The sequence below is a fragment of the Canis lupus genome, chromosome 5, assembly GCF_011100685.1.
Source record: "Canis lupus familiaris isolate Mischka breed German Shepherd chromosome 5, alternate assembly UU_Cfam_GSD_1.0, whole genome shotgun sequence".
NCBI classification, from domain to species: Eukaryota; Metazoa; Chordata; class Mammalia; order Carnivora; family Canidae; genus Canis; species Canis lupus.
In genome coordinates this window covers 59,009,963-59,019,851 of record NC_049226.1, presented here as the reverse complement: position 1 = coordinate 59,019,851, position 9,889 = coordinate 59,009,963, and the positions used below count along the sequence as shown (strand labels likewise).

The 9,889-nt window shown below is 48.4% G+C and overlaps 1 long non-coding RNA gene across 1 annotated transcript; it reads right to left on the bottom strand.

Annotated features, from left to right (window-relative positions):
• Positions 1-3,344: 3,344 nt before the first annotated feature.
• Positions 3,345-9,887, bottom strand: LOC119872028. Its single transcript, XR_005358915.1, has 3 exons — positions 8,261-9,887; positions 5,863-5,973; positions 3,345-4,301 (listed from the first exon to the last, which is right to left on the bottom strand). It is a non-coding gene; the product is annotated as an uncharacterized LOC119872028 (long non-coding RNA).
• Between the last annotated feature and the right edge of the window lie 2 nt (positions 9,888-9,889).

Genomic DNA, 9,889 nt, shown 5'->3' with positions numbered 1-9,889 from the left:
CATGACATGACATGCCAGCCCCCGCTTCAAAAGGAAAGAATTCAGGCCTTAGAAGCTTGAAAGGGTCACTGGGCTCAGCCTGTCTTCTCAGTGATGAGAAAGATTAGAAGCTGGAGAGAGCTGGTGTTTGCACAACGTCATGGGTGCACTGAATGCCATTGAGCTGTGCACCCAACAGCCATGATTTGTCTGCTCTGTGAATTCCACTTCCACAAGTGGAAATTTGGGGAAAGTTAGGGACCCTGCCTCAGCCCTTTGGGGATTGGTAACCACCCCCCAACCCTGTCCCCCAGAGAGGATCTCATGTTTGCAGAGCACAAGACACCCCACTCCATCCAAAGGATGTAGTTGTGGAATATTGGTGCAGTCCAGAGCCAACGGCCAAGAAAGAATTCTTGAGACATCTTTGGTACAGAAAGGTGATTTTAACAAAACCTGGGGACAGGACCTGTGGGCAGAAAGAGCTGCTGCCCTGGGGCTGTGAAGAATGGCTGATTATGTACCTGGGAGTTGGGGAGGTAAGGACACACAGGAGGTGTCCCAAAGGACTTTCATGTGCTAAGGAAGACCCTCAGGACACTGGAGGCCTGGATATTGTCAAGCTAAGTTGTTTTTCCCTCTAGCAAAGCATGAACATTAAGATGGTTGGGAGTTCCCTGGAGGAATGTCACCAGTATCCCACTCAGGAGTGGGATACTCAGGAGTTGGGGGGGTGGGGATTGCAGGGGTGTCAGCTGGTGCTTTGTCCTCAACTTGCCTTCTGCTCCCTCATCACAAACCCCCAAGAGCGCCCAGTGAGGGCCAGTGAGCTGCATCACTGGGTTCTTCTCAAGCTGGTCTCAGCTCCTTTTCCTGGTGCCTGCAGAGAGGCCTCTGGGGATTTAGGAAGGAAAGAGATCCAAGAGCATTCACTCCCTGGTCCTGCCTGTCCCTGAAGGACCAAAGGGAGGACACTCACCAGCCATAACCCCCAGGCCCTAAGTGCAGAGACCCTGGGGGAAGGTCACAGAGCTTCTCAAGCATCCCCAACCCCATTCCTGCCCATCTGGACAGGCACAAGGTAAGGACAGCCAAAGCCAGAGTCAGGGGTTGGGGGGTGGGGTAGAGGGGACAATTAGCTGGGAGGGTTTTTCACCCAGCCTGGGGAATGTCCCTGCAGCTTTGAGGGCAAAAGAGGGGTTCCCCTGACCTGTGGGGCCTTGGAGAGGGAGCCCTCCCTTCCTACCGTCTATAGTCTCAGCTTCTCTTCCACTCTGCTCTCAGCCCACTGGTGCAGGGTAGAACCTTCCCCTCTCTCCCCAGAGGGTAATTATCATTTAAAATTTAAAAAGGTTTAAAATGAAGCTCCTATTATTATGCCAAACCAGCTCTTGTGGGCTGGGCTGCCATTGAAGAACCACCGCTCCATCACAGCCTCCATAACCCCGCAGGTCTCTGAGCTGAAGCCTGTTTGATGAGCCTTTTACAAAGTACTTCACACTTGGGTGTCAGTGAACAGACAGGGAGCCTGAGTTCAGCCCCCGTCCTGGGGCTTCCCTCTGGCTTGGACACACACACCCTACATGCAGACTCACACACACCCTACACAGAGACACATGATGGCACACATGGCTGGACTCCCATCCCTCTCTCTCACACACACACCCCTTCTGATCCCTCCAAAGGCCACCTCCTGTCGCTACCACACTATGATATTTCATGAAAAGCAAACAAATTGCATCTCTCTGATTACATTTCCTGATTTCTTAGAAAGCAGAATTGTAGTAATTGGTTTACATTAAGCACCATGCTATTTGAGAGAGGGGAATTAAATAGGATACCGTTAGATTTGATTCGTAGGCAAACATAGTTACATGAAAGCAGAAGCAGACATTTGGAAACGCTTCTAAACAACATCATTGCAGGCAAATTGCAGTTTAAATAACCGGGCACTTTGACCACCATTCTGCTGGACCCGGAGGATGGTGCTGGGAGGCTCCGGGCCCCAAGGTCTGAAGACCCTCCCTGAGAGTCCCGTGGGGCCTCAGTCAACTGATGAGGCCAGACATCCCCCCACCTTATGGGCACAGCAGAGGGGAGGGTTCTGGAAGTGCACAGCCTTCAAAGTCACCTTCCCATTTGCCACCAGGGCCAGACCCCAGGGTCAGGAGAGCCCTCAGCCAATGAGCGGCCTTGCCCTGGGGGAGAATTGAGAACACTCCACTCCCCATGGGCAAGGAGATCCCGTTTGGGGCTTCACCTGGCTGAGTCCCCCCCCCCCCACCCCGTTCCTCCGTGCAGCTGTCCATCGTTTGCACTCCACAGTGCTCCATGAAGGCTGGGCCTCCAGCTTAGTCATCTGTGCACGCCAGCCTCTCCTCATCCAGCACCAATGGGGACCCCAGTGGAGCTGAAGGAGACGAATGTCATGTCACACTGCCATTGGCAGAAGCCCACGTGGGATGCCAGACTCTGGAGTGAGTGTTGAATGTGGAGCCCGTGGGGCCGACCGCAGGCTCCCCAGGCACCTGCCCATTGCAGGTCACAGACCGTTAGCTCTGGCGGCACTGGGGGCCCCGGGGCCAGAGGAGAATCGTCTTCACTCAGTCCTCACCCCAGACACACAGACAAGCACGCTGAACGCAGGGAGCGTTGAGACTTTGCCAGTCCCCAAACTCCCCAACCCGGCCGCTACACAGGGCAGATGGCAGCTTCTTCCTGGAAAATGGTGAGGACAAGTCCTGGTTCTCCCCCTTTCTGGCCCAGCGACCTCAGCTAAGTCCCTAATTGTCTCTTAGAAGATACAGGTTGGATCTGATTCCAGATTTGCTGCTCCCTCTCCTGGAAGAGACTCTGCCTATTTAAGTTCAAGCCGCATCAACCAACATTGTCCCAGGGACTGGGCCGTGCTACCTGTGGGAGGGCAGAGGTCAGGGCAGTGGAGGGACGGTGAGGAAGGAAACAGGTGGTCAGAAATAAGTTAGAAGCAATATTTTTTTTTAATTTATTCATTCAGAGAGAGACAGAGGCAGAGACAAAGGCAGAGGGAGAAGCAGGCTCCAGGCAGGGAGCCCGACGTGGGACTCGATCCCAGGTCTCCAGGGTCACACCCTGGGCTGAAGGCGGCGCTAAACCACTGCGCCACCGGGGCTGCCATAGAAGCAATATTTAAGAAGCTTTTGTGTGTTACAGGGGGCCTGGTACCCTTTGAAACACTTCAGTAATCCTGTTTGGTGTTCAGGTGGGTATTTCTTTGAACTCTAAGTGAGCTTTATAGCGAAACGGGCCGGCCCAGCTCCTGTGGTTACACCAGATCAAATTCCCCACAGACCCCAGGGCCCTTCTTACTCTACTCCTGCCTTTCATCCACATAGGACATGCCAGCACCTGCCGCAGGTCTCATGTGAACACACGCTGCCAGGGTCCCTGCCCTCTGCACTCCACCACTGTGATGACCGACTCGTCCCAATTCACTCAGGATTTTCCCAGTTTAAAACCAGAAGTCCCACATCCCAGGACCCACCTCATTCCGGGTGAACTGAGTTTGTTACTGTTTTCACCCTGTAGCAGAGGCTCGGCACTGTGTCAGCTCAAGGCTGGCATCCCTGTTCAAGTGACAGGGCTGCCGCAGGGCAGAGGCAAAGCCATCCCTGCAAGCCCCACTCAGTCTGCATGAGTGTCCAGCTATCTCCTGACCCGCAGCTTGTCCTTATCCAGGAGCACAAGGTCCCGCTCCCGCTAGCATCAGGCCGGCCAGCCTTTGCCCATCTCTTCTATTCAGGTTGGCCCAGTCTCCATTCGGATTTGGTATCAGACAACAAACACACGTCTGGTTTGTGAAGAATGAGGAATGTCGCAGAGCATATGGCACTTGGTCCCTAAGGAGGGAAGGAGGTTACTCCACGCAAAAGGAACCAGTTTCTAGGGAGGGGACTATGACTGTTGGGGGGGACAGCTTCCCCCTGCCCTGGCCAATCCCTACCCATCCTCTCTTGCAAGGGCATCCAGGTGTGGCAGGGAGGCAGGTGAGGGCCCTCCCTTTCCTCCTCTGTTCCCGGCCTCCTGACACTGAGGGCCGACCCCAACCGTCTGCTCCTGGTTCATCCTCTCTCTTCCTCTTCATGTCATCATATTAGCTGCTCACCCAAAGTTCTAATTATCTCTTTGTATTTCATGTGAAACGAGAGCTTTAGAGACCCAGAGCCACCTCTCCCCCCTTCTATGGTGGGCCTGACAGTTGGAACAGAAGTCTTCGGAATGATAAATCTTCTTTATTAAGAGTCCTTTGTTTAAGAGCATCAGCCGCCTTCCATGTCAGGATGCTACAGACACACAGGGGAGAAAGGGCAGGTCATGTCACAGAGCAAAAAAGTCTTAGACAGCTATTCTTTTTAAGTTTTTTTTTTTTTTTTTAATATCAACTGAGCAAAAGGAATTCTCCACTGCATTTCTTTCTCCAAATTGATTTAACTCAATGCAAGTGGGCTACTGTTCAGACTTTGGGATAGAGTCCCAGAAATGAAAGTGAGGGGCACAGTGACCCATTCATTCATCCTCTTCACTCAGCATCACTCATCAAACACCTGGGGCAGGTGTTAGGTGTGAGGCACTGGGCACCAGGACCCAGGGTGGTCCTTGTCCTTGCAGGAAGCTGAGTTCACACCAGAGTGCAGACTCAAACAAAGCCCGTATGCTCCAAGCCAAGACATCTGTCCAGAGTGTGGGATGCCCCTCTAGCCACGACAGATACGAGTGCTCCAAAACCAAAACAAAAAGAAAACTCTAGAGGAAAACTTCCAGAATTCAGTGCTTATAAGTTTCCCATGGAATATTCGATCTCTGTTTTAAACGAATTTACATTTTAAGAAATATGAAATATCATGTTACCAAAATAAACTTGGACTCCAAATTTCTAGGAGGAACAAGCTTGAGCTTTCGATGTTCCACTTACTCTGCTCCATTCAGGTGGGTGTTGAGCTTGTGTCTCCCTAGCTGATGGGCTGAGGTTGACCTCTCCCTCTCGCTGACCCTTCAGGCTCTCTCAGTAGCCACGCTGTGTGCTGTGTGTGAGGGTCGGAGCCCCAGCTATGCACCCAGCTGTGCCCAAGGCCTCATGCTTGTTTGTCCTTGAATGCAAATTAGAGCCCGATACTCCAGTCTCCAGCCCTGTTTTCTAGGTTTGCAACACCTGAAGGCAGCTACAATCACACACTCCTGTCTGCATTCCTGTTTTCCTTACATAAGCCACTATGTATGTCTCCAAGTGTTATACTTCATCAGATGTTTCTTTATGCTTTTAGAAGGAGAAGCTCCATATTATCTCAAACTACCATTTTCCCGGATCTAGGCATTTGTTTGCAGAATTGCGACTACTTTCACACAGCTGATGCATTTCTTCCAATTATAAAATATAATGTGTTCTCATACTGTTCGGAGAATGTAAAACCCCAAAATGGAGAACAGAGGAGTCAATGGAGAGAAAGCTTTAGAAAGTGCAAGTGTGGCTATCATTGGTTAACAGGGTTTCATTCAGAATGATCACAATTAAAGAAATTGCTACAATGGGTCGGAGGACACTAAAGAAACATTGTGGCCCAAACCCTTGTGGGCCCAAACTCACCATGGCAAATAAGTTTCCCAGGTTTCAGGCTTGGTGGTAAACAGAACTGCGTCTGATTCCAACCGCCAAGGGCGTGGGGAAGACAAGCAGAGCATTCTAAACTGTACCCCACCTTGGCCATCAATTGCTTTAACGACTTCACATATGGGCCGAGCAAGAAAACACTTTTCACATGTCAAAAAATATCTCCACAAGCTTTTCAAATCACGCCTTCCTTTCTCTCTCGGAAGAGGATGTATAAATGTCAGGGTGAGATTTCTTACCTGGATGGTGTCTCCAGTCCTGGAAGACCACTCCTGCCAGGTGAGGGACCAGGCGCTTTGATAAACTGCGGTTCTGAGTTTCAAAATTATTAGCAAGATGGTTGGCTTCCACTGAAATAGGAGTTTTTATTTTAATTTATATTGTAATGAAAGCTTGTAACAGTACTGTACCATAAACACAAACAGCACAATCTTATAAAAATTTCATCTTTATCTATTTTGGGGAGAAATAGTCCTGTCTGCCTAATTGAAGCATCTGTCATTCTGACATTAAATAGTGCATCTTTGGTCCTTTTATTATATTGTGGTGCATTTCTCATACACTGTTAAATTGAAATAACGCTGCTCGCTTGGAGATAAAGGAAGATAATAGGTATTTTATAATGAGGGGGAAGGAAGATTCATCTTGAATCAGGACTGAGAATTGCTTTATCTTTTTCCTGGGGTTTGCTGCCCTAAAGGGAGTTTCAGCTCGTCACATCTCTCAACACTCCAATAAGAGAAGGATCAAATGAGAAACATTTAGACAAGCATTAGAAATGCGATTGCCGACCGTCACTCATCTGTGCGTCCTGGGAACTGCTTTTTATGAGCAGTTCACAGAGGCAGGGCCTGGGCCCATCCACCCACAGCATTTCCACATTGAAAATTGAATCCCATTTACTATTTTTAATAGTCGAATATGTCTCCCCAGAGCTCCCAGTTTTTGTTTACTAATCTATGAACATGTTTCAAGATATTTGACCCAACTCACTCTCTATTTTGGAATTGGTTACCGGAATAAACAGTTTTCATAAAATCACAGAATTTCAGTGGTTGAAATGACTTAGAGTCATTTATTTGAAACATCTCACTGGTGCTTGAGTCCCCTCTGTAGCTGCCCTACAAAACCACCCTCCTTCCAGGACTTAAGTATTTCTAGGCTTAAGAGTTTGACTGAGATTTCCCAACTCTGATTTCCAACTCTTCTGTGTGACACAAGGCAGGGTACAGTCTCTCTATGCTTTTGCTTCCTTGTCTGTGAAATAGGACTGATAAAAGCACCTAATAATCCTCCTAATACTGTTTTTACTTACCATGGCACCTATACCTTCTTTAGCTTCTGATAATTATAGCTGATTAAATAATCAGGTGATTTTTTTTTCACCAGGTGATAAATCATAAAAATCATGGCAATGATGCTGGTTGTGATGATGATGGTAATGAGGGTGATGATGGTGATGGTAATAATGAGGATAATGATGATGGTGGTGATGATGGTGATGGTGGTGATAGTGATAATGAATATGATGATGGTAGCAGTGATGATGTTGATCATGATTCTGATGAGGACAGTGGTGATGTGATGGAGATGACAGCAAACCAACATTCACTGGGCATTTGCTAAGTGATGCACTGTTTGAAGTGCTTTCATATATTCACTCATGTTATCCGCACAACAATCTCATGAGGTAGGGACATAATTACAAATCAGGAACCTGGGGCTTACATTTATTAATAACTAGCTCCAAAGTAAACAAATAAATAAATAACTAGCTCCAGGCCACCCACTTGGTGAGGTGACCCTACTGGGATTCAGACTTAGGCAGAACTTCTATTGATCAGCTCTGCACAGCTTCTTCTTTTTCCTTTTCTTTTCTTTTTTTTTTTTTTGTTTTAAGATTTTACTTATTTGTTCATGAGAGAGAGAGAGAGAGGCAGAGACACAGGCAGAGGGAGAAGCAGGCTCCATGCAAGGAGCCCAATGCGGGACTCGATCCTGGGATTCCATGATCACACCCTGGGCAGTCACTAAACCGCTGAGCCACCCAGGGATTCCCTGCACAACTTCTTCTTGCAATGATTGCACCAATTGGCCCTCTCTTCCCTGAATGCCCAAGGGCAGTGGCCTGAATGCTGAGAGGGAGCCTCCTCTCAGTATCCCAAGGAGAGGAGACCAGATCTAAGGACAGCTTGAACAGTGCTCTCACTCAACACAATGAGTTCCTCAAATAGGGCAACAAAGCCAATGGCCATGAATTTCCCACCCTATGCTCAGTAGAAAATGGTTTATTTTGAGAAGGAAATGTTCACATAAAAGATGAATTATACTGTTGAACCAGATCCTGAGAGTATGATGCCTCATCTTCATCTTTGTACCCACAGACATTCGAGGGGAGAAAGCAGCTCCCAGAGTCTTAGTTGTGGGTTAGGAATGGTAAGTCACCAAGAGGCCTCCTGCTGAAGCATTCTGTTATGCATTTCCCAGTGTTCCTTCAACCCTACTCACTGACCTGTGAGCCAGCGGGGGAATGTTGTAAGCCCAAAGTGTTCAGTTTAAGTTTCTAAATTATAGTTTTAAATGTTTAAATTATACCAACATTTCCCTCAGTTGGACTCAGTATTATGTAATAGCTACCTTACATTTCCTAAAAGGACTTGAATGTAAATCTCCCTGAACCATGAACCGTGGAAACAGCATGGGTGCATCTCGGGTCTCATGGAGAGCAAGAGATGGATCTGCCTCATTTCTCCAGTAACCTGTGGGTAGCAGGGGTTTTGACAAGATAAGTCACTTGACTTAGTATTTCAGAATAATCACATTAAGTGTGTGACCCTAAAGACTCTTTTGCTGGAGATGAAGACTCAAATAGAGTAACAATGACAGCTTCCACCCCATGCCACAGCCAGTAGAAGCCAGGCCCGGATGAGTTCTCAACCCCAGCAGGCCAAATTCTACTTGAGAACCGGTCTGTGCCATGACTTCAGATGGAACCTATGAGAGTAGTGTTCCCCTCCTCATTGCTAAAGACATCAAACACACACATGCTTGCACACATACATGCATCTATGTATATACACAGTCACACACAAATACGTGAGTGCATGCACATGAGCACACTCACAGGCTATGATGCCCCACCTTGTGGGGTCTCCAGTAGGCAGCTCTGGGCATGCATGGGACATGGGAACGCCTCTCTGGAGCCTAATGTGCCCTTCAGACATATTGTCAATGCCTTGGTGAAGACAGACCATTGGAAAGGAGGGGACCTGGCTCACCTCATCCCCACATCAAGCTGGGAAGAATTAGTCCCTGGGGACAGAGCCAGGACAGTTGGAAGAGGGGACTTCAGCCTTGGAGAGGCTTTTGGTTTCTCCATCCTCACCTGGGCAGGTGCACCTGCACAGTAAGTGCATCCATGCCCTGCCTCCCGTTCTGCATTTCCAGGAATCCTGGGGCCTGGCAGGAGGTGTGGATAAAGCTAAATGACCTCCAGAGGCCCTCAGTACAGTCCAGCCATCCATGAACTGGGCTCTACTGGAGTGATAATTTCACATGAAACCTTGCATTCCCTTATGTGTATGTGAGAACGAAGACTGCCTTCCCAGCTCCCAAAAATGCCTTCAGTGGTCTGATTTCCATGGGGTTTTCTTTCCTTAGCCTGATCATGAACCCAGTGCCCAGTAAAGCCTGGCAAACAGGTGCAGGACATATCTGTTTGAGTTCATGGTGGACGATCACTCAGACTTTTCTGGAGAGAGGTTATGGGTTCAATCTGTGTGAGGTATAGGGACCAGCATTTAGGTCTGAGTATGCAAGGCATGAGCTGGGGTCTTGGTCAGGACCTGCTGGGAAGCATTCATGGTAGGCATGGGGGCTAAATGGTACACTGTCCTATTCTTTCCACTAGTAGGTAAAATGAAACCTGGGTCCCTATCCTCCCATAGAGAGACTGAATGCATGAGGACCATGGGCAGACCACACATAGAAATAGAACTCCAACCCATGACTTGCAGCCACCTGCCAACAAACCAGCCCCCTGTATACACTAACCAGCTGAGGAAGCCGGGCTGCTGTGAGTCAGACTCATAGGAAGTCAGACTACCATCTCCAGTAATAACACAGGAAGCAAAATAATAACTTTTGTAACAATAAGCCCCCAAAGGGGTCAAGATTTGATAAATAATCAACAGCTTAACCAACTTTCATCCCAGCTTCTAACTCAAGACCAACCAGAGAAAGCCAAATGTGCCCCCCAACTAATCA